This window comes from Macaca fascicularis, chromosome 2 (genome assembly GCF_037993035.2).
Source record: "Macaca fascicularis isolate 582-1 chromosome 2, T2T-MFA8v1.1".
Lineage (NCBI taxonomy): Eukaryota > Metazoa > Chordata > Mammalia > Primates > Cercopithecidae > Macaca > Macaca fascicularis.
Genome location: NC_088376.1, coordinates 157256248 through 157279002, shown reverse-complemented (window position 1 = coordinate 157279002; position 22755 = coordinate 157256248). Strand labels below are relative to the sequence as shown.

Below are 22755 nucleotides of genomic sequence, written 5' to 3'. Positions count from 1 at the left end.
ATGTGCTTTTGGCCATTTGTATACCTTCTTTGGAGAAATGTTTATTTGAGTTCTTTGACCCATTTTAAAAATTGGTTTGTTTGTCTTTTTTGTTGCTAGCATGTAGAAATACAACTGATTTTGTACATTGACGTTGTATTAAACAGCACCTTAATTTCTTCACGTATAAATTTTCATACTGTGTAGATTCTTTGTGATTTTCTAAGTATATAATCATGTTATGATGTTGGTTTTATTTCTTTCTTTCCAATTCTGAAGTCTTTCATTTCATTTACTTCCTTATTGCACTTGCCAATATTGAATACAGATGGTGATAGTAGTTCCTGTTTCATTCCTGTGACCTTGGGAAGAAACCATTCAATATTTGACCATTGGTTAGCTTTGGGAAATTTTGGTAGATAGACTAACATATTATGAAAGTTGTCTTATTAATATATTTCTGGTTGCCAATCATGACAAGGAGTTGACTTTTACCAAATGTTCTTCCTGTAGGTCATGAGATTTTTATTTTATTGTGGTGGATCATAGTGATTGATTTTTAAATGTTAAGCCACCTTTGCATTCTTGGAATGAATACCACTTGATCATGATATATTACCTTTTTATATATCTTTAAATTTGAAGAGCTGGTATTTTGTTTGTTTTTTAATCTACGCTTGTAAGCAATATTGACGTGAACCAGTCCCAGTGGCTCATGACTGCAACCCCAGCACATTAGGAGGCTGATGTGGGCAGATTGCTAGAGGCCAGGAGTTCAAGACCAGCCTGGGCAACATAGTGAGACCCCAATCTCTACAAAAACTACAGAAAAAAAAATAGCTGGACATGGTAGTGCATGCCTGTAGTCCCAGCTACTTGGGAGGCTGAGGCAGGAGAATCACTTGAGTCTGGGAGGTCGAGGCTGGAGTGAGCTGAGACTCCACCACTGCACTCCAGCCTGGGCAACAGAGTGAGACTATGTCTCAAAAAAAAATAAATAAATAAAATTTAAAAAGGCAAGGCGGGGCGGGGCGGGGCAGAGCAGGGTGAGGCAAAAAGAAAAGAAAAGAAGAAAAGAAATATTGATGTGTCAAATACTTCCTTGTAACAAATGTCCTATTCAGGTTTTGGTGTAGTTTTCTTTTTCTTTCAACTTTTATTTTAGAAACAGGGGCTGCAGGTGCAGGTTTGATATATGAATATATGGCACCCAGGTAGCAAGCACAGTACCCAACAGAGTTTTTTCAACCCATTCCCCTACCCACTCTACCGGTCTGCAGTGTCTGTTGTTCCCATTTTATGTGCATGTATGCTCAATGTTGAGCTCCCACTTGTAAGTGAGAACATGCAGTATCTGGTTTTCTGTTTCTGCCTTAATTCACTTAAGATTACAGCCTCTAGTCTACCCATGTTGCTACAAAAGACATGCTTTCACTCTTTTATTATGGTTGTGTAATATTCCATGGTGTATATGTACCACATTTTATTTTTCCAATCCACCATTGTTGGGCACCTAAGTTGATTCCCTGTCGCTGCTGTTGTGAATAGTCCAACAACAAACGTATGAGTGCATGTGTTTTTTTCATATAATGATCTATTTTCCTTTGAGTATATACCCAGTAATGGGATTTCTGGGATGGATGGTAGTTCTAAGTTCTTTAAGAAATCTCTAAACTTTTCTTTAAGAACTTCCACAGTGGCTGAACTAATTTACATTCCCACTAACCGTGTATAAGCGTTCTGTTTTCTCTATAGCCTCACCAGGACTGTTGTTCATTGACTTTTTAGTAATAGCCATTCTGACCAGTGTAAGATGGTATCTCATTGTGATTTTGATTTGCATTTCTCTAATGATTAGTGATGAGGAACATTTTAATATTTTTGTTGGCTGCTTATATATCTTTTTTTGGGAAGTGGCTGCTCATGTCCTTTGCCCATTTTTTAATGGGGTTATTTGTTTTTTGCTTGTGGATTTGTTTAAAATTCTTATACATTCTGGATATTAGACCTTTGCATGATGTGTAGTTTGCAAATATTTTCTCCCATTCTGTAGACTGTCTACTCTATTGATAGTTCTTTTGCTGTACAGAAGCTCTGTATTTTAATTAGGTCTCACTTGTCAATCTTTGTTTTTGTTGCAATTGCTTTTGGGGACTTAGCCAAAAATTCTTTGCCAAGGCTGATGTCAAGAAGGGTATTTCTTAGGTTTTCTTCTAGGATTTTTATAGTTTGAGGTCTTACATTTAAACCTTTAATACATCTTGAGTTAATTTTAGTATATGGCAAAAGAGTCCAGTTTCATTCTTCTGCATATGGCCAGCCAGCTATCCTAGCATCATTTATTGACTAGGGAGTCCTTTCCCTGTTGCTTGTTTTTGTGGGCCTTGTCAAAGATCAGTTGGTTGTAAGTGTGTGGCTTTATTTTGGAGTTTTCCATTCTGTTCCATTGGTCTATGTGTCTGTTTTTGTACCAGTATCATGCTGTTATGGTTACTATGACCTGATAAAATAGTTTGAAGTCAGGGCGTGTGATGCCTCCAGCTTTCTTATTTTTCCTTAGGATTGCTTTGGCTATTCAGGCTTTTTATTGATTCCATGTGAATTTTAGAATAGTTCTTTCTAATTCTGTGAAGAACGATGCTGGTAGTTTCATATGAATAGCATTGAATCTGTAAATTGCCTCAGACTTTATGGACATTTTAACAATATTGAGTCTTCCAATCCATAAGCATGGAATGTTTTTCCATTTATTTGTGTAATCTCTGATTTCTTTCAGCAGTGTTTTGTAGTTCTCCCTGTAAATATCTTTCACCTCCTCAATTGGCTGTATTCATAGGTATTTCACTTTATTTGTGGCTACTGTAAATGGGATTGTGTACCTGATTTGATTCTCAGCCTGGACATTATTGGTGTACAGAAATGCTACTGATTTTTGTACTTGATTTTGTATCCTGAAGTCTTACTAAAATAGTTTATCAGTTCTAGCAGCCTTTTGGTGGAGTCTTTAAGCTTTTCTAGGTTTAGAATGATATTGTTGGTGAAGAGTTAGTTTGACTTCTTTTCCTATTTGGATGCCTTTTATTTATTCCTCTTGCCTGATTGCTCTGGCTAGGACTTCCAGTATTATGTTGAATGTGAGTGGTGAGAGTGGGCATCCTTGTCTTGTTCTAATTCTTAGGGGAATGGTTCCAGCTTTTGCCTGTTCAGCATGATATTGGTTTTGGGTTTGTCATAGATGACTCTTATTATTTTGAGGTATATTCCTTTGATGCCTCATCTGTTGAGGATTTTTATCATGAAGAGATGCTGGATTTTCTCCAAAGCTTTTTCTGTAACTATTGAGATGATCATATAGTTTTTGCTTTTAATTCTGTTTATGTGGCAAATCACATTTATTGATTTGTGTATGTTAAACCAGCCTTGCATCCCAAGAATAAAGCCCACTTAAGCATAGTATATTAACTTTTTGATGTGCTGCTGGATTTGGTTTGCTAGTATTTTGTTGAGGATTTTTGTGTCTATGTTCATCGGGGATATTGGCCTGAAGTTTTCTTTTTTTGTTATGTCTCTGCCAGATTTTGGTATTAGGCTGATTCTGGCTTCACAGAATGAGTTAGGTAGGATCTCCTTTTCAATTTTTTGGTAATACTTTCAATAGGATTGGTGTCATTACTTCTTTGTATGTCTGGTAGAATTCAGTATGAATCTGTCTGGCCCTGAGCTTTCCTTGATTGGTAGTTTTTCTCATTACTGATTCAGTTTTGGAGTTCAATATTGGTCTATTACAGCATTTCAATCTTTTCCTGCTTCAGTCTTGGGAGATTGTGTGTTTCCAGGAATTTATCCATTTCCTCTAAATTTTCTCATTTGTGTCCATATATTTGTTCACAGTATTCTCTAAAAATCTTTTCTAATTTCTGTGGATTGGTTGTAATGTCATCTTTGCCATTTCTGATTATACTTACTTGGATCTTCTCTTTTTGTATATTAATGTAGCTAGTGGTCTATTGATCTTGTTTATTTTTATTTTTTTGAAAAACCAACTCTTGGTTTCGTTGATCTTTTGTGTGGATTTTTGCATCTTAATTTCATTCAGTTCTCTAATTTTCACTTCTTTTCTTTGACTGGTTTTGGGGTTGGTTTGTTCTGTTTTTCTAGTTCCTTTAGGTGAAGTTAGTTTGTTAATTTGAGATCTTTCTATTTTCTTGATGAAGCCATTTAGTGCTATAAACTTTCCTCTTAACACTGCTTTAGCTGCATCTCAGAGATTCTGGCAAAAGGTTCCCCATATTCAAGGTTTCTTCTACTTTAAACCCCACCCCTCCTCCTTCTCCACTGGTTCAAAAACTACTCCAACCAATGAAACCTCCTCTGCCATTCTCCCTCTCCGGGAAGTGGCCAGGGTAAAAGGTATTGCTCACATTCATGTCCCCTTCTCCATGTCTGATTTGTGGCAGATCGAACAGCTTCTGGGATCTTTAAAAAATCCCTCTCATTATTGCAGGGAATTCCTGTACATAACTCAATCCTTTAATTTAACTTGGCATAACATTTATATAATTCCAACCTCCACCCTTACCCTTAATAAAAAAGAGCACTCAGCTTAATTAAAATGGATATCCAAGAAAATATATTCCAAAGACCTTTATGTTTTTCTCTTCATAAATCTGGTTTTCCTGAAAAAAGTTTTTTTCTCAGTCAAAATTTCATTTCTCCACTGTGTCTTGCCACTTTTAATGCATGCATAAAAAACCCTAAAATAACTTCTAGTAGCCTGGAACTCCCTGGGAAAACAGAAAAGGTGCCACAAATCCCATTTTGGGAAAAATCTCTGTTTTCCTTATGGACCGCCTGAAATTAAAGGTGAATAAGTACCTCTCAAAAATCTGTCTTGTATTCCAGCTATGCTTGTTTTTTAGGCCCTGAAAATTGTTTTCCCAGCCCTGTTCTTTATTTTTATTTTTTTATTTTTATTTTATTTTTTATTTTTTATTTTTTATTTTTTTTTGAGACGGAGTCTCGCTCTGTCGCCCAGGCTGGAGTGCAGTGGCCGGATCTCAGCTCACTGCAAGCTCCGCCTCCCGGGTTCACGCCATTCTCCGGCCTCAGCCTCCCGAGTAGCTGGGACTACAGGCGCCCGCCACCTCACCCGGCTAGTTTTTTTTGTATTTCTTAATAGAGACGGGGTTTCACCGTGTTAGCCAGGATGGTTTTGATCTCCTGACCTCGTGATCCGCCCGTCTCGGCCTCCCAAAGTGCTGGGATTACAGGCTTGAGCCACCGCGCCCGGCCCCCAGCCCTGTTCTTAAAGGGCCTCATTCGGAGGCCAATAATCCAACTAAAAAAATTAGCAAATGTAAATCTTATAACTACTGGATCTTCTTCTGGTTGTCTGTGTGGCTATATATGTGTTACGAGTGCAGTATCTATTAAAAGGAGCTCTGAGTAATTAATTGGCCTAAGAAAAATAAGCGATTAAATGCATTTTATTTATTTATTTATTTATTTATTTATTTATTTATTTATTGAGACGGAGTCTTGCTCTGTCACCAGGCTGAAGTGCAATGGCGCAATCTTGGCTCACTGCAACCTCTGCCTCCCGGGTTCAAGCGATTCTCCTTCCTCAGCCTCCCGAGTGGCTGGTACTACAGGTGCGCACCACCACCCTCAGCTAATTTTTGTATTTTTAGTGGAGACGGGGTTTCACCATGTTGGTCAGGGTGGTCACAATCTCCTGATCTCCTGACTTCGTGTCTGTCTGCCTCAGCCTCCCAAAGTGCTGGGATTACAGGTGTGAGCCACCATGCCCAGCCTAAATCAAATATTTTTAAGGAAAATGTTAAGCAAAGTAATACTGTGTATATTGCCATTTTACTTTATTACTCTGTTAAAGCAAAATTGTGGGTTTTTTATTATGTGTGCGTGCTTTTGTTAGATGTCCTACCTAGCTGTGCTAAGATATACTAGTACTATTTATGGTTTAAGTTTTAATTCTTAGGTATTTCTCCAGCTCTGACATTGTTTTCCAAAGACATGCTAAACTGTATTGCACAGTTCAAAATTTAATTACTTAAGGGATCAATCTAGGTATTGTTCTTGGTCTTTAATAGCAGAACATGTATATTATCACTATCTTAATTTTTTTTTTTTCTGAGACAGAGTTTCACTCTTGTTGCCCAGGCTGGAGTGCAATGGCACGATCTTGGCTCAATGCAACCTCCGTCTCCCAGGTTCAAGCAATTCTCCTGCCTCAGCCTCTCCAGTAGCTGGAATTACAGGCACATACCACCACGCCTGGCTAATTTTTTGTATTTTTAGTAGAAATGGGGTTTCACCATGTTAGCCAGGCTGGTCTGGAACTCCTGACCTCAGGTGATCTGCCCCCCTTGGCCTCCCAAAGTGCTGGGATTACGGGCGTGAGCCAACATATCTGGCCTCACTATATTAATTTTTAAAGACTTTTCTTTGACATTTAAAACTGTGACAACAGATACTCACATTTAATGTTTATAGAAACTGAACAATGTCTTTATTAATAATTTTATTATAAAATTTCATAAACCATGTTTTTCAAATTAAATTTATATCACATCCAGCTTCCTCAAAATACTAGTAGTTAAGTATGTCAATATACTAAATAAATCATCCACTTGTACCCATGGAGAAAATTTAATGTTACTGCCCTTTACAGTGATAAAAAAACTTTCGTTTTAAAAATTAAATTAAAAAATGTTACATAAGTTGGCACTTTAGTAGTGTATACACTAGCATTAGTTTATACACCTCTTTTGCCACTGAGGAATTCAAGTTAAAATGTCCCTCAGTCATATAGCTCTGAAATATATCTTTCATTCATAATTTCTGCTCAATTAAATAGTTTGAGTCATTTTCATTTATACTATAAAACAAAAGCAAACTAGTCCAGTTTTAATTTTTTATACTTAAAATATTGCACATTTTCTAGATATGAGTCACTCAGATTAGTATCTACGTAGGTTCAGTCAAATCCAACCATAAATTCAAGTTATTATACTCTATAACTCTATAAAATACATAGAAGTATTATTACTTTGCCTTTATAACAAAACCCAAGAGTTTGTTTCAATTTATAAATTCAGCATTTAAACAAAAAGATTTTAGTTCCCAAATTTCTTTTTTTTTTTTTTTTTTTTTTGAGACGGAGTCTCGCTCTGTTGCCCAGGCTGGAGTGCAGTGGCCGAATATCAGCTCACTGCAAGCTCCACCTCCTGGGTTTATGCCATTCTCCTGCCTCAGCCTCCCGAGTAGCTGGGACTATAGGCGCCTGCCACCTCGCCCGGCTATTTTTTTGTATTTTTTAGTAGAGATGGGGTTTCATCGTGTTAGCCAGGATGGTCTCGATCTCCTGACCTCGTGATCCTCCCGTCTCGGCCTCCCAAAGTGCTGGGATTACAGGCTTGAGCCACCGCGCCCGGCCTAGTTCCCAAATTTCTAAAAAAATGACAAAACAATAAGGAAAAAAGGAACCAGGGCTTAGTACCACATATTTTTCTCTTGGGGTTGTAAGGTAGTCTCCTTCTTTTCAGAACACTTTATTATATTTCACTTATAGACCTGATTTTCTGTGTCAAAGTATAATTCTCATGCTGAAGCTGTAACCTAAAAAGGCAAAAAAACCGTTGTCTTCATTGTACAAACATATTCATCGCTTTAACAAGATAATAAGCGAACAAAATTTAGAATGCAAGCTAAGTAAGAATACTGTCTCTATAAACATGTCCCTAAGATAAACCACAATTGGCAGCTAATTTACGTGTCTAGAAAATCTCAGTTCCCACCAGTAAAAATATCTGCAGTGGCTAGTGCACCTTAAGAAAAATCTGGCATACTAAATAAATAATGTTCATGTGGGAGCCAGAAGCTGGGTAAGCCTTGCCTTTAGACTACTCTGTGACTACAAAAATAAAGCCAGCACTTTTAAAACTAGTAAGCCTTCACTTGTCAGTATCATAAAGAGTATTGCCCAACTAAACTTTGTTCCCCCCTGTTCATTAGTTACTTATTTCTACCTAAGCACTCACCTTGCGATTTTACCGAAGTGTTTAAAATAGAAAAAAACAGCATTATATTTCAGAGCTACTTTGCCCAAATTACAAAATGTGTCAGTGCTTTTAGTTTCAAGTCACACACAAAAAAACTTAACACGTTTTACATTAAAGTGAAAAATTGCTAAAAGTTACCATTATAACATGTAATTAAAACTGCTAAACATGGATTTGCATGCAAGGTGTATAAAAACAGTAAAAAGTGTTTTTAGTTAAAAATTATAAAAAGGCATAAAAATGTACATTTTGTTGAAGAATAATAAATTGTCTTAAAATTAAATAAAATAAAGTGAAAGGTTAAAACAAATTGTAAAAACATTGTAAAAATTAATTCTGCAAAGAAAACGCTGTGTGTAAACACATGAACTAAACTCAAAAGGGTATTATATGTTTTTTTCTTCTGTAAATTAAACACTAAAATAAAAGCACCACAACTTTTCTTAAAATGCTAATCTACTCTTTAGCAAAACTTGTCAAGGGTTATAATGGGTATATAAAAATCTCACTTCATGGTCAAACTCATTAAAATTAAATAAAATTATCTATAAGGTTTCATTAAAATTAAAGTTAATAATAGCAAACTAATGAAAGGGTGAAATTTAACTTTCTCTCTTAAACAAAATTTTCATGTAATACCAAAGGCTAATAAATGGTTTTTGCTTTTCCAGATTGTTATCTCATTATTTTAGCAAAACAAAACAAAACAAACAGGAAAAAAAAAACAACTTATGGTAATCTAAAATTCTATTTCATAATATCAAGGGTTTTACATTTTAAACATATTTAACAGCCTTCCCCAAATCAAACTTTAGTCTCGAGGTTGTCTTTCCTGACCCCTGGCTTTTCGGTGCTGCACAAAACCCCTAAACCATCCAAAAAGAGGTAAACAGAATTATTTAGCAACATAAAGTTTCCAAAATAATGTCTAATAGGTTATATTTTAAGGAATAATGTTAACATATGTTCCAAAACTGTATGGGATGTCTAAGGTTCTTATGTCTAAATATGTGCTATTAATCACAATTAAAGTTGTTATGTTGGGTTACTGTATTTTTTTTTTTTTTTTTTTTTTTTTTGAGACGGAGTCTCGTTCTGTCGCCTAGGCTGGAGTGCAGTGGCTGGATCTCAGCTCACTGCAAGCTCCACTTCCCGGGTTTAGGCCATTCTCCTGCCTCAGCCTCCCGAGTAGCTGGGACTATAGGCACTCGCCACCTCGCCCGGCTAGTTTTTTGTATTTTTTTAGTAGAGACGGGGTTTCACCATGTTAGCCAGGATGGTCTCGATCTCCTGACCTCGTGATCCGCCCGTCTCGGCCTCCCAAAGTGCTGGGATTACAGGCTTGAGCCACCGCGCCCGGCCCAGGGTTACTGTAAACCACAAAAATAACCAAATTTCTTTGTCAATTGTGTTTCTAACTGTATCCAAGCTAGACATTTTGTTATTTACAGACAATTTTTATTTTGGTTTAATTATCTTCAAAACATGGTTTATATTCAAGCTGTGAAACCTTAACAAGTGCTCTCAAAGGCAGGTTTCTCACAACCGCAACAATACAACAACAACAAACAAAACATACAGAACTCATAAAAAGCTAAAATGTTTGTAAATATCAAGCAAAATAAAAGTGAATAAAATGCACTAAACTAATAAAAAACAAAAACAAGTTTTTACCTTTTCCTTAGAATGCTACTAATCTTTATCTTATTTTTCAGAGTCAAGAAAACTGGTCTTAAGCTAGCTACAGCCTTTAACAACTAAGTAAAGTATACTCCTGTAAATAGCATTTAAAGTGTGTTTTTTTCTCTTTGCCTAGTTCCTCTAGAATTTAAAAACTAGTTATAAGTGTTCTTTTTTTATTTTTTAAATTTTTTATTATACTTTAAGTTCTAGAGTATAAGTGTTTTTAAATGACAACACTATAGTTTGCATCAGTGCTGTAAGAATCTATTTTCTTTTGTAACAGAATACAATTGGAAAAACTGGTTATTTTATCAAGGCTTTGACTGGAATGGTGTGCTCTCCTCTAAGGAATCAAACTTAACTTATAAAGCCAATGAAACCCTTGGAAAACTGGACTCATAGTTTGTGTGCACGGTCCCCATACAGGGTTTCTGACCTGTGGTAAGTAAAGAATGTCACTTTCTGACAGGCCAGGAACCCCAAGTTATCTTAAAACCTCAAAAGAAAAGGAATTCACCCAACTCATAAGTATTTAATGGTACAAATCCATGGCTGGGTTTGGCTTTAATAAGTCTTAGCTCAAATTCCTTCTATATAACAAAGTTCCATCAAAGCCGATTTAAAAGGCCTGTGTAGCAAATAATTATTCTTGCTGCACTATATACAAATAATTAAGCCAAGTATAATAAAGCAAACCAGTCCTACCATAAATTGTCTTTTAATAAAAATAGGAGACTGAAAAGTAAAAATTATGTTCCAAAAACTATAGCATACTTGTTGCTAAATTCTAGTCTTGCCTAAAGTTTTTCAATTTTTATTATCTTCTACAGTTTAAATTATATCTGTTACAGAAATCAACTCCTGGATACATCACACTCAAGTCAAAGCCTAAAGAGCTGGGAAAGCAACCCCTAGTAGCCCAGAAAAACGTCCTATTAATGTTAAAAAAAAAAGAAAGAAAAAAAAAAAAAGAAAAAAGAAATCTTAAGCTAAAATTCATAAAAGTTAAGTAACTAGTAAAAATTACTCCTCTTACTCAGTCTCAACCCTACCTCACCAAATACTTTTTCTTGTTTCTACCTCTCCTTTTAAGCCAACTATTAAAACCTTTTTTAATGAAAATTATTTACTATGACACGCTCGCGGGAATGGCTGTACTATTTGCAGTAGCACTGTGTACCCTCAGAGTGGAATACTGGACAGAGAATCTCAGTTACTGTAGCATTCTGCTTAATTATTATCCTCATAGCAGGAATAACAGTTACTAACAAAAAATAACACATGGGTCTTTCCAAACATGCACCTCTGCCTGTCATTAAAAGAAAAAAAAAATAGTTGCTTCTGTCACAGGCCTAATAAAAAACGCTGCTGAAAAGCCTAGGACTAATGTTTTTACTCTGTTTAATTAACCTTTTTCAAAAATTTTTAACCGACAGAATCACGGCCATTTCGCAGACAACTACTCCAAAACATCTACAAATGGTGTTGCTCCTGCAGTCAATCCAAGACCAAAACACTCTCCGCCCCACATCAGCAGGAAGTAGCCAGAAAGAACACGTCCCCCCTTGTCGTTTTATACCCACAGGGTCTGGAATGATAGAGCAGGAGCACTGTCATCTCAGACAAACAGCATCACTTTAAATTCCAGCTCCCTTTCTAGCCTCATGTGTTTCAAGGAAACCACTTCTCTTCTAACTACAAGCAGCCAGAAAGAGCTGACAGTAAAACACAGATAAGACAGCTGGGATGCAGAGGGAAGTCGGGGGGGAAGTCTCGTGGGTAACTGCCAAGCTTCACCCTCATACAATGGGCCCCAGTAAAACAGTGGGCCTTAATAATAAGGAATAAGCACATTCCTTTTCCTTCAGGGGCACTAAGATAGGAAAGCTAAAAGCAGACTCTTGGCTGGGCGCGGCGATGGCTCATGCCTGTAATCCCAGCACTTTGGGAAGCTGAGGCAGGCGGATCACGAGGTCAGGAGATCGAGACCATCCTGGCTAACACGGTGAAACCCCGCCTCTACTAAAAATACGAAAAATTAGCCAGGTGTGGTGGCACATGCCTGTAGTCCCATCTACTCAGGAGGCTGAGGCAGGAGAATCACTTGAACCCTGGAGGCGGAGGTTGCAGTGAGCCGAGATGGCATCATTGCACTCCAGCCTGGTGACAGAGCAAGACTCTGTCTCAATAAATAAATAAGTAAAAGCAGGCTGGGGGACTATACCTGCACTGCAGGAAAAATGTATGAAAACAGGTAGACAACTCTCCCTCCCAGGTAAGCACAACCAAGAGACAAAGAAGCAGTCGAAGCCTCTGATAAACTCTCCCACCCTGAATCCTTAAAAGCTCTTAGTCTGTAAGAGAGTGTGCCTCTGACCTAACTCAGTCAGAAGCTCCTCTCAGGTTTATTTTCTCTAAAATAAATGTCTTAACTGGCAAGCCAGCTTTTGTATTTTTTTCCTCTTTCTTTAATTCTTACAGTTCTCACACTTAGAATTGGAGAAAAATCCCCTTCTGTTTTTGGCTGGAGGCAAGGAAAGCAGTCGTTTTTTTTTTTTTTTCCTCAAGAAATCTACCCTCATAGAAACTATTATACCAGAACCTAAGTGAATGGACACCCAAGGCCTAACTAACCTAAGTGATGAGGAAAAACCCCAATCCAGCGCCTCTAGCCTTTCTCATCATCTAAAAGGGATAGGAATGAGAAACAGCTGTGAAGGCCACCGCCCAGGGGTGCAGGCTCACTGAAACACTAAGACCTAATTGTAGGACTGTAAAACACTTCCCCCAACCAAAACACCTTACCACTACATCCACAGGGCTCCAGTATAGTAAGGGGATTATGGATAAAAGAACTGCAAGCCAGAGCCTATTTAAGGAGTCTGTAGAAAAATCCAAAGACAGTAGGGTAGACAAAAACAAGATGAAGAAGAGAGAAAATTATATCCTCTGACATCCACAGCTATAGCAAATAGTAAGCACATTCTAACTCCTAGACAGGTAAATATCAAACTTCACACTAAAGGCCTATCTACCTCAGTACCTTTTACCCAATACATTATATCTGATTTTCCAAAAAACAATTACAAGATATATAAAAGACAAAAACACAGTTTGCAAAGATGAAACAAGCACCTAAACCAGAATCAGATATGGAAGCAATGTTGAAATTTTCAGATGGAAAATTTTAAATGATAATTAAAATGCTAAGAGCTCTAATGGAAAATGTGGAGAACATGTAAGAACAAATTGGTCACGTAAGCAGAGAGATGGAAACTAAGAAAAAAACAAAAAAATTCTAGAAATAAAAACCCTGTGATAAATGCAAAGAATGTCTTTAATAGGTTTATCAATAGACTGGATACAACTGAGGAAATAATCAATGAGATGGATGAAATATCAATAGAAACTTCCCAAACTGAAATACAAAGAGAAAAATAGAATAAAAAGGACAAAACAGAATATCCAAGAATGGTGGGACAATTGCAAAAGGTGTAAATCCTTGTAATAGGGATATGAGATGGAATAAAAAAAAAAAAGAGAGGAACAGAGAAAGGAATAGTAAAAATATTTGAAGTGATAAAGACTGAGAATTTTCCAGAATTAAAGATAGACACCAAACCAAGATCCAGGCAGCTCAGAGGAAACCAAACAGGATAAAGATTATCCCCGACCCCAAAATCTATACTTAGGCATATCATATTCAAACTGCAAAAAATAGAAGACAAAGAGAAAATCTTCAGTGAAGCCAGGGAGAGGCAGGGCAGGACATACGTATAGAGGGAGAGAGATGAGGATTACATCATACTTCTCTTCATAAACCGTGTAATCAGGAATAGAATAGAAAGAAATATTTAAAGAATTGAAACATTCCATCAACTTAGAACTAACTAGATTCCATTTGTATGCAGTAAAATTGTCCTTCAAAACTGGAGGAGAAAGACTTCTCAAACAAAAATTGAATGAATTTGTCACCAGTACACTGCCTTACAAGATACGTTAAAAGAAGTTATTCAGAAGAAAAGGAAAATTGAACAAGTCAGAAACTCAGATCAACATACAGAAGAGTATTAGAAAGAAATAAAGGTGAAATAAATTTTTTTCTTATTCTTAAGCTGAGAGATAACAATTTGTTCAAAATAATAATTGCAACAATGTGTTCAGTGATTGCAGCTTATGGATAAGTGAAATGAATAACAGCAGTAATAATAAGGCATGGGAGGGAGGAATCAGGAATACTCCGCAATAGGGCCCTTACACTACCCATAAAGTGTACGGTGTTATTTGAAAGCAGACTTAAATTGTTTTAAGTGTATATTGCAAACTGTAAGTCAACCACTAAAAAAGCAACAACAAAAAAGTAAAATTGATATGCTAAGAGAGAAAAGAAAATGGAATCATATAAAATGCTCAGTTAAGATCAGAAAAGGCAGAAAAAAGTGTGGAAGAAAAACGAAACAAAGGGCAAATAGAAAACAGTAATAAATATGGTAGATATTAATCCAACTATGTCAAAAATCACTTTAAATATCAATGGTCTAAATATACCAATTAAAACATGTGACTATCAGAATGAATAAAGAATCATGACCTAACTATATGTTGTCTACAAGAAACCCATTTCAACATAAAAACCAGATAGATTAAAAACAAAGGGATGGAGAAAGATATATCCTGCTACCACTAATCAAAAGAAATACGGAGTTGTTCTATTAACTTCAAATAAGGCAGACTTCAGAGAAAGGAAAATTATTAGGAATAAAGAGGAGCACTACACAATGGTAATGGGGTCAATTATCCCAGCAGACCTAATACTCCTTAACGTATATGTGCCTAACAATGGAGCGCTAAAATGTGTAAAGCAAAAACTGATAGAATTCTAAGGAGAAATAGATGAATCCACTATTATTACAGTTGGAGACATCAACACCTCTCTGTCAGTCCCTACCCATTTTTTTTTTGAGGCAGAGTTTCGCTCTTGTTGTCCAGGCTGGAGTGCAGTGGCGTGATCTTGGCTCACCGCAACCCCCACCTCCTGGGTTCAAGCAATTCTCCTGCCTCAGCCTCCCGAGTAGCTAGGATTACAGGCATGTGCCACCACACCCGGCTAATTTTGTATTTTTAGTAGAGACAGGGTTTCTCCATGTTTGTCAGGCTGGTCTCGAACTCCTGACCTCAGGTGATCTGCTCGCCTCAGCCTCCTAAAGTGCTGGGATTACAGGCATGAGCCACCACGCCTGGCCAGTCCCCACTAACTGATAGATCCAGCAGGTTGGAAATCAGTAAGGACATAGTTGAATTGAATAGCACCATCAATTAAGTGTATCTAATTGGCATTTATAGAATACCTCATCCAACAACAGCAGAATACACATTCTTCTCAAGCTCACATAGAATATTCATCAAGACAGACCACATTCTGTGCCATAAAACACACAACAACAAATATCAATTATTTCTATGATGGAGAGTACTTGGATCACAACAGAATCACTAGAAATCAATAACAGAAACAGCTCTGAAAAACATTTTAAAAATGGAAACTAAATGACACACTTCTAAACAACATGTAAACAGACCAAAGAATAAATCTCAAGAAAAAATTTAAAATATTTCAAACTAAATTAAAATGAAAATATAACATCAAAATTTATGGGATGCTGCTAAAGTAGTGTTTAGAGGGAAATTTAGAGCACTGAATGCATATATTATTAAAGAAGAAAGAGCTAAAAGCAAGCTTCCAAATTAGGAAACTAGAAAAAGAAGAGCAAATTAAATCCAAAATAAGCAGAAGAAAGGAAATAATAAAAATTACAGCAGGATCTGTGAAATTGAAAACACGTTGTCAATAGGGAAAATCAATAAAACCTAAAGCTGGTTCCTTGAAAAGATGAATAAAATTGATACACCTCTAGCCAGGTTAATTAAGAAGACAAAGAGAGAAGACTCAAATTACTAATATCAAAAATGAAAGAAGGGCCATCAATACTGATCCTATGGTCATTAAAAGGATAACAAAGTACTAGCATGAACAACTCTATATCAACAAATTTGGTAAGTGAAATGAAATGAAACAATTCTTTGAAAGCGCAATGTTCCAAAACTCACAGAAAGAGAAATAGATAATCTGAATAGGCCTATACTGATTAAAGAACAGGAGCCTATAACCAGTAACCTTCCAAAATAGAAAGCACTAGGGTTAATGAATATGACCAAACATTTAGGAAAGAAACTATGCCAATTCTCTATGATCTCTTTCAAAAAATAGAAGTAGAGGAAATTCTCTAATTCTCTCTGGCCAGAATTACCATAGTACCAAAACCAGAAACATGTCAAGAAAGGAAACAAACAGACCAATATTTATCATAAACAAAGACGTTAAAATCCTCAAAAAATTCAGCAATTAAATCCAACAATGTTTAAAAAGAATTATGCATAACACCACATGGGATTTATTCTAGGTTAAACATTTGAAAATCAATTAATGTAACCCATCACATGAATAGGCTAAGGAAGAATTATATGATCACATCAATAGATCCAGAAAATGCATTTGACAAAAATCTAACATCCATTTATGAAAAGAGCTTTCAGCAAACTAGTAATAAATGGAAACTTAACTTGATAAAGAAGATCTATGAAAAACCTACAGCTAACATCATACTTAATGGAGAGAAATTGGAAGATTTTCCCCTAAGATCAGAAATAAGGCAAGGATGTTCCCTTTCACCTTTCCTATTCAACATTATACTGGAAGTCCTGGCTAATGTAATTAGAAAAGAAAAGAAAATGAAAAGTCTGTAGATTGAAAAGGAAGAAATAAATTGTCCTTGTTCTCAAAAAACGTAATTGGCTATGTGGAAAATGCCAACAAAGCAACAGAAAACTGGAAATACTAAGTTATTCTACCAAAGTTGCTGGATGTAAAGTTATGGTTAATATATAAAAATCTATTACTTTCTTTCTTTCTTTTTTTTTTTTTTTGAGACGGAGACTCGCTCTGTCGCCCGGGCTGGAGTGCAGTGGCCGGACCTCAGCTCACTGCAAGCTCCGCCTCCCGGGTTTACGCTGCCTCAGCCTCCGGAGTAGCTGGGACTACAAGCGCCCGCCTAGTTTTTTGTATTTTTTTTAGTAGAGACGGGGTTTCACCGTGTTAGCCAGGATGGTCTCGATCTCCTGACCTCGTGATCCGCCCGCCTCGGCCTCCCAAAGTGCTGAGATTACAGACTTGAGCCACCGCTATTACTTTCTTATATACTGGCAATAAACAACTGGAATTTGAGATTAAAAACACAAAACCATTTACATTAGCACCAAAAAGTGAATTACTTATACATAAATCTAAAATATGTCAGGATCTATGTGAGAATAACCATAACTGATGAAAACATAAAAATATGTATAAATAAATGAAGCGATATTACATGTTCATGGATAGGGAAACTCAATACTGTCCAGATGTCAGTTCTTTCCAACTTTATCTATAGATTCAATGCAATCCCAATCAAAACCCGAGCAGTTATTTGTGGATCAACAAACTGATTCTCAAGTTTATATGGAGAGACAAAAGACCTGGAATAGTAAACACGATATTGAAGGAGAACAAAGTTACAGGACTGATACTGCCTGTCCCCAATACTTTACTATAAAGCTACAGTAATCAAGACAGTGTGGTATTGGCAAAATAATAGCCAGATAGATCAATGGAACAGAATAGAGAGCTCAGAAGTAAACTCATATCAATACAGTCAACTGATCTTTGACAAAGAGACAAAGGCAAGACAATGGAGAAAATCTGCATTGCACAAAAATCACACCAAAAATCTGCTGATGTTTATAGCATCTTTATTTGTAACTGCCAAAACTTGGATTTGACTTTTTAGATACAACAACAGCACACTTCATGGAGGAAAAAAAATGGTACATTAGACTTCATTAAAATTTAAAACTTCTGCTCTGCAAAAGACACTGTTAAGAGAATGCAAAGACAAGCCATGGTTGGGGAGAAAAGACATCTGTTAAAGCACTTATCCAAAATATACAAAGAACTTTTAAAACTCAACAGTAAAACAAACAACCCAATTTTAAGATGGGCAAAGTAAATTAACAGACACCTCACAAAAGAAGATATACAGATGGCAGATAAGCATTTAAAAAGATGCTCAACACTGTAAGTCATTATAGATTGCAAATTAAAATATAACAATGAGACACCACTATACGCACATTAGAAGACTTAAATTCAGAGCACTGACAACAAATGCTGACAAGGCTGTGGAGCAACAGGAACTCTCATTTATTACTGGTAGAAATGAAAAATGATGCCACCACTATGGAAAAAGATTTGGTAGTTTCTTATAACCCCAAACATACTTTTACCATATGATCCATCAATTGCTCTTGACATTTACTCAAATGAGAAGAAAACTAATGTCCACACAAAAACATGCACACAGATGTTGATAGCAGCTTTATTTGCTGCTAAAACTTGGAAGCAACCAAGATATCCTTTAGTACATGAACAGAGAAATAAACTGTGGTACATTCACATCCATACAACAGAGTGTAAGTCAGTGATCAAAAGAAATGAATTATCAAGTCACAGAAAGACATGGAGGATGCTTAAATGCATTTTGCTAAGTGAAAGAAGCCAGTCTGGAAAGGCTACATACCATAAGATTCCTACATACTACATGACATTCTAGAAAAGGCAAAACTACAAAGGCAGTAACCAGTGTTTGCCAGGGATAGGTAGTGGGGTTTGGCGGTGGATAGGTAGAGCATAGGAGAGTTTAGGGCAGTGAAACTATTCTCTATGATACTGTGACGCTGGATACACATCATTATATGTTTGTCCAAAACCATAGAACGTACAGCACCAAGAGGGAATTCTAATGTAAATTATGGACTTTCATTAATAACATTGTATCAATATCGGCTTACCAAGTATAACAAAATTGGCCAGGCCTGGTGGCTCACACCTGTAATCCCAGCACTTTGGGAAGCCAAGGCGGTCTGATCATTTGAGGCCAGGAGTTCAAAACTAGCCTGGCTAACGTGGTAAAACCCTGTCTCTACTATTATAAAAATACAATAATTAGTTGGGCATGGTGGTGCACCTGTAATCCCAGCTACTGGAGAGGCTGAGGCACAAGAATTGCTTGAACCTGGGAGGCAGAGACTACAGTGAGCTGAGATTGTGCCACTGCATTCCAGCCTAGGCAAGAGAGCAAGACTGTGTCAAAAAGAAAAAAAAAAAGGTATAACAAAAATATCTCAATGCACGATGTTAAAAATAGGGGAGGCCAGGCCTAGTGGTTCATGCTTGTAATCCCAGCACTTTGGGAGGCCAAGGCAGAGGATCACTTGAGCCCTTGAGTTCAAGACCAGCCTGGGCAACAAAGTGAGACCCATCTCTACATAAAAATTTTAAAATTAGCCAGGCATGGTTGTGCCTGCCTGTAGTCCCAGTACTTGGGAGGCTGAGGCATGAGAATCACTTGAGCCCAGGAGTTCAAGGCTGCAGTAAGCTGTGTTTGTGCCACTGCACTCCAGCCTGGCAACAAAGTGAGACCCTGTCTCAAAAAAACAGAAAAAAAAAAAAAAAAAAAAAATGAAAGGAAAAGAATAGAAAGAGAAATAGGAGGAATTATGCAGGGAGGGACAGACTGAGAATATGGGAACTCCGCACTTCGTCCTCAATTTTTCTGTAAACCTAAAAGTGCTCTAAAAATGTCTATTAACTGAAATAAATGAATATTTTTTATATATAGAATATTTAATCTATAGTTCACATCTTACTCCAAAATGCAGTCCAATTGGGTTAAAAATTAATACTTGAAAATCAAATATAAGAAGAAAACATTAAATTATTAGAAAATATTGGTAAATATTGGATTATACAACCTGACACTGTCAAAACACCCCAACAAGTAACAAACCACAATAATTTTGTAAGGCTTAAGTTTGTGTGTGTATGTGTGTGCATGTGTGTGTTTATTTGCAGGGTAAAATCCTAGAAGAATTTACACTGAAATGTTGAAAGTCACTGGGTAAAGGGTTTTGGGTTTCAGAGGTTTTTGACGACTGTAATTATTTTGTTTTCTTAACAGAATGTTCTTTTTTATATTGCCATGATTACTTCTGAAAATAAATAAATAAATAAAAGAGTAGGTTGTTCCCCCCCTGCAGGGAGGCAGAGTCCAGGTGACCACCAAGGGGCTGTTGTCACAGTCCAAGGAAAGCGAGCATGACAGACACAGGAGCCTAGGGAGGGGCCTCAGTCAGGCTTGCCCTTTGGCCCCAGAAAGAGCAGGGGCCTCCAGGGAGAGGGGCTGGAAAGAGCCCAGAGAGCCCCTTGTGGGCCGTGTGGGCGGCCTCCAGGCCTCCGCCTCCTCCCCCCGTCATTGCTGCTCAGTGTCTTTTCACTTGGTGGTGTGGGGACACTGGGAGGCTTCATGGGCCTCCCAACCCTCCTACCCAATTCCCAGCCCAGGCCTGGCTCTCCAGGACCCAGCTTCTAGTCCCTGTGAGGCTGGGCCACCCTGCAGGACTGCAGCTCTGGGCCCTCTGTTCTGGTGCTGGGGTCCTGGGGCCCACGAACGCAGCTCTAGCACCGAGCAGAGGCTCAGCCCAGAGGCCAGCATTCCGCTGCAAGGTGTCTCATTTCCCCGCTGCCCGTTGGAGGGCCCAAGGCCGACCCCTCTCCTGCACTCAGCCTTTTTGGTCTGGCACTTGGCAGGGAGGCCACTTTGTCCCTTGGGGGTCATGCTCTACCCGCTTTCTCTCCCACAGCCCTCGGAACAGGCAACAGGACCCGTCCAGAGACCTGGCCCTCTGGACCTTAGGCTTCAGGCCAACCCTGAGTAAATCCATCTTTGAGCCTCAGTCTCCTTTTCTCTATAAGGGACGCCACACCATTGTCTCCCCCCATGGCCGTGAGAGTTAATGCTAACAAGAACACAGCAGTCGGCGGGGAGTGACGGCTCACGCCTATAACCCCAGCACTTTGGGAGGCTGATCACGAGGTCAAGCGATCAAGACCAACCTGGCCAACATGGTAAAACCTTGTCTCTGCCAAAAATACAAAAATTAGCTGGGTGTGGTGGCACTTGCCTGTAGTCCCAGCTACTCTAGAGGCTGAGGCAGGAGAATCACTTGAACCCGGGAGGCGGAGGTTGTAGTAAGCCGAGATCATGCCACTGCTCTCCAGCCTGGGCGACAGAGCGAGACTCTGTCACAAACCAACAAACAAATAAACAGCAGCCAACATTCTCCGAGGGTTTCCTAGGGCCAGGCACGGGGCAACCTCATGTAATTCTCATGTAACCTTGGGAGGCAGGCACTACTGTTCATTGCCCCTCCGATTTTAGAGACAAGAAACTAAGATCCAGAACACAAGAAACTTGCCCAAGGTCAAGGAGAAGTGGAGGCGTGGGGAGGAAGCAAAGTCACGGGACACCAGTGCCCAAGCCTCCAAGTCTGAGACTCCTGATTAAATTCCGTCTCCGTCTGCACTTTGGGAAGATTCTTTCCTCTCCTAGGCAAGTGCCCGCGGGGCCTGAGCTCTCGATAGCGGGGCCCCAGGAGCCACGTTGTGGGGTCTGCTATCCGGCCTCCCTCTGCACACGACCTCCCACTTGAGCGCAGTGGCTGGAGCTGGGACTACAGCTCAGCCCCTGAGCGCGCACGTCGACCCCTCCAATCACAAGAGGCCCTCGTGCCAGGCCCCCAGATTTGGCCAATCAGGGAAGACGTTTCCCTGTCCCAGCATGGGGTCGAGGGACCCAGGAAACAGGTAGTCCCCAGTCACAAATCATCGTGTCACCTTCGGCTGGTCCCTGTCTCTTATCGAACCTCAGTTTTCTCTTCCATAAGCCGGACCAGTAGTGCCCACCCCACAGGATGGCGCCGGCTCCGTAAGGGCCCTACCACCGCGGCCGGCCAGATCCTCGGCGGGCCAGTCCTGGCGCTGCAATCCTTTAGCCTGATGACCCCTGGCCAGGTTCAGGCTCAACTGCTCCAAAGAACTCCGGACCCGTACCCCGAGCCCGGCGTCCCAGCGGCGAAGTTTATGGGCCCCGCAGGAGCCCTTGCGGTGAGAACCGAGTCCTGGAGCCCTCGGAGCCCCCGGAGCCCCCGGAGCCCCCGGAGCCGCAGCCAGGGCAGCCTCCCTTCCGCCGGGCGTCCGGAGCTTTCGAGAGAGCAGAAACTCACCGCGCGCAGGAGTTGGTGCGGGCGTCGCCGGCAGGTTAGACTTCTGTGAGCCGCAGCCCCGAAACTGGGGTTGGTGCCGACCCGTCCTGGTAGCCTGGAGGTGGGACCGGTCCCCGCCAGTCCGCGAGCTCTGGTTAAGGCCGGAGCCCGTGAGGGGAGGGGCGCGGGGCGGGCTGAGAGTCAGCCGAGTGGGGGCGGCGCTCACTGGTGGTGGGACTGTGGCTGGAGCTCCGCGCACCCTCTCCGGGCGGGTCTATAAATGCCATGTAAAAGCCTACGCCGCAGGGGCCTGCGCTCCTTCCCGCTTAGGTCAAGAAGACTTGCTGTGGACCCTTTTAGAAATCCCAGGGCTTTGAAAAGGCCCAAGCACCCAGCAAGGCTGGCAGTTATGAGCACTGTCAAGGGTAAGTGGGTCAGAAGAGACCTTCGCCAAGCAGGTGACTCACTCACTCACTCTCACTCACTCTTGATGGGCCAAGTACCTGCCATGTGCTATGGACACAGCAAAGCCAAACAAGACGCTGCCCTCCGGGAATTTGCAGCCCCTTGCAGACGCGGCCCCTTAGACAGCAGCTGTGCATCCGGCTGAATAGCGGCGCTTCTGCCCGTCCAGTGCCTACCCGCCTCTCCGAGAGAAAAACAGCCCCTGGTTTTCTCTCTGCAATTCCCCTTCTCCACTCTCCCTTCCACCCAGTCCTGGTGCCACAGACCCCTCCCCCTGCTTCCCGGGGATCCTGGCCAGCCCCGTCTCAGGCAAGTCCACGTAGAATGCAGGGAGTGATAACGGTGTATTGTT

At 39.6% G+C, this 22755-nt stretch overlaps 1 protein-coding gene across 7 annotated transcripts in view; it reads right to left on the bottom strand.

Moving 5' to 3' along the window:
* ALDH1L1 (aldehyde dehydrogenase 1 family member L1) overlaps nt 1-22067 on the bottom strand; it is an 81906-nt gene extending 59839 nt beyond the window's left edge. For 5 of the 7 annotated variants that reach the window (XR_012431613.1, XM_005547912.5, XM_074033245.1 and 2 more), the window contains exon 1: nt 21960-22067. The gene's annotated coding sequence lies outside the window, so the exon portion shown is untranslated. Of the gene's footprint in view, nt 1-21786 lie in introns of all 7 variants that reach the window. The other 2 variants (XM_074033243.1, XM_045385553.3) reach the window with 1 other exon arrangement.
* Nucleotides 22068-22755: the final 688 nt, after the last annotated feature.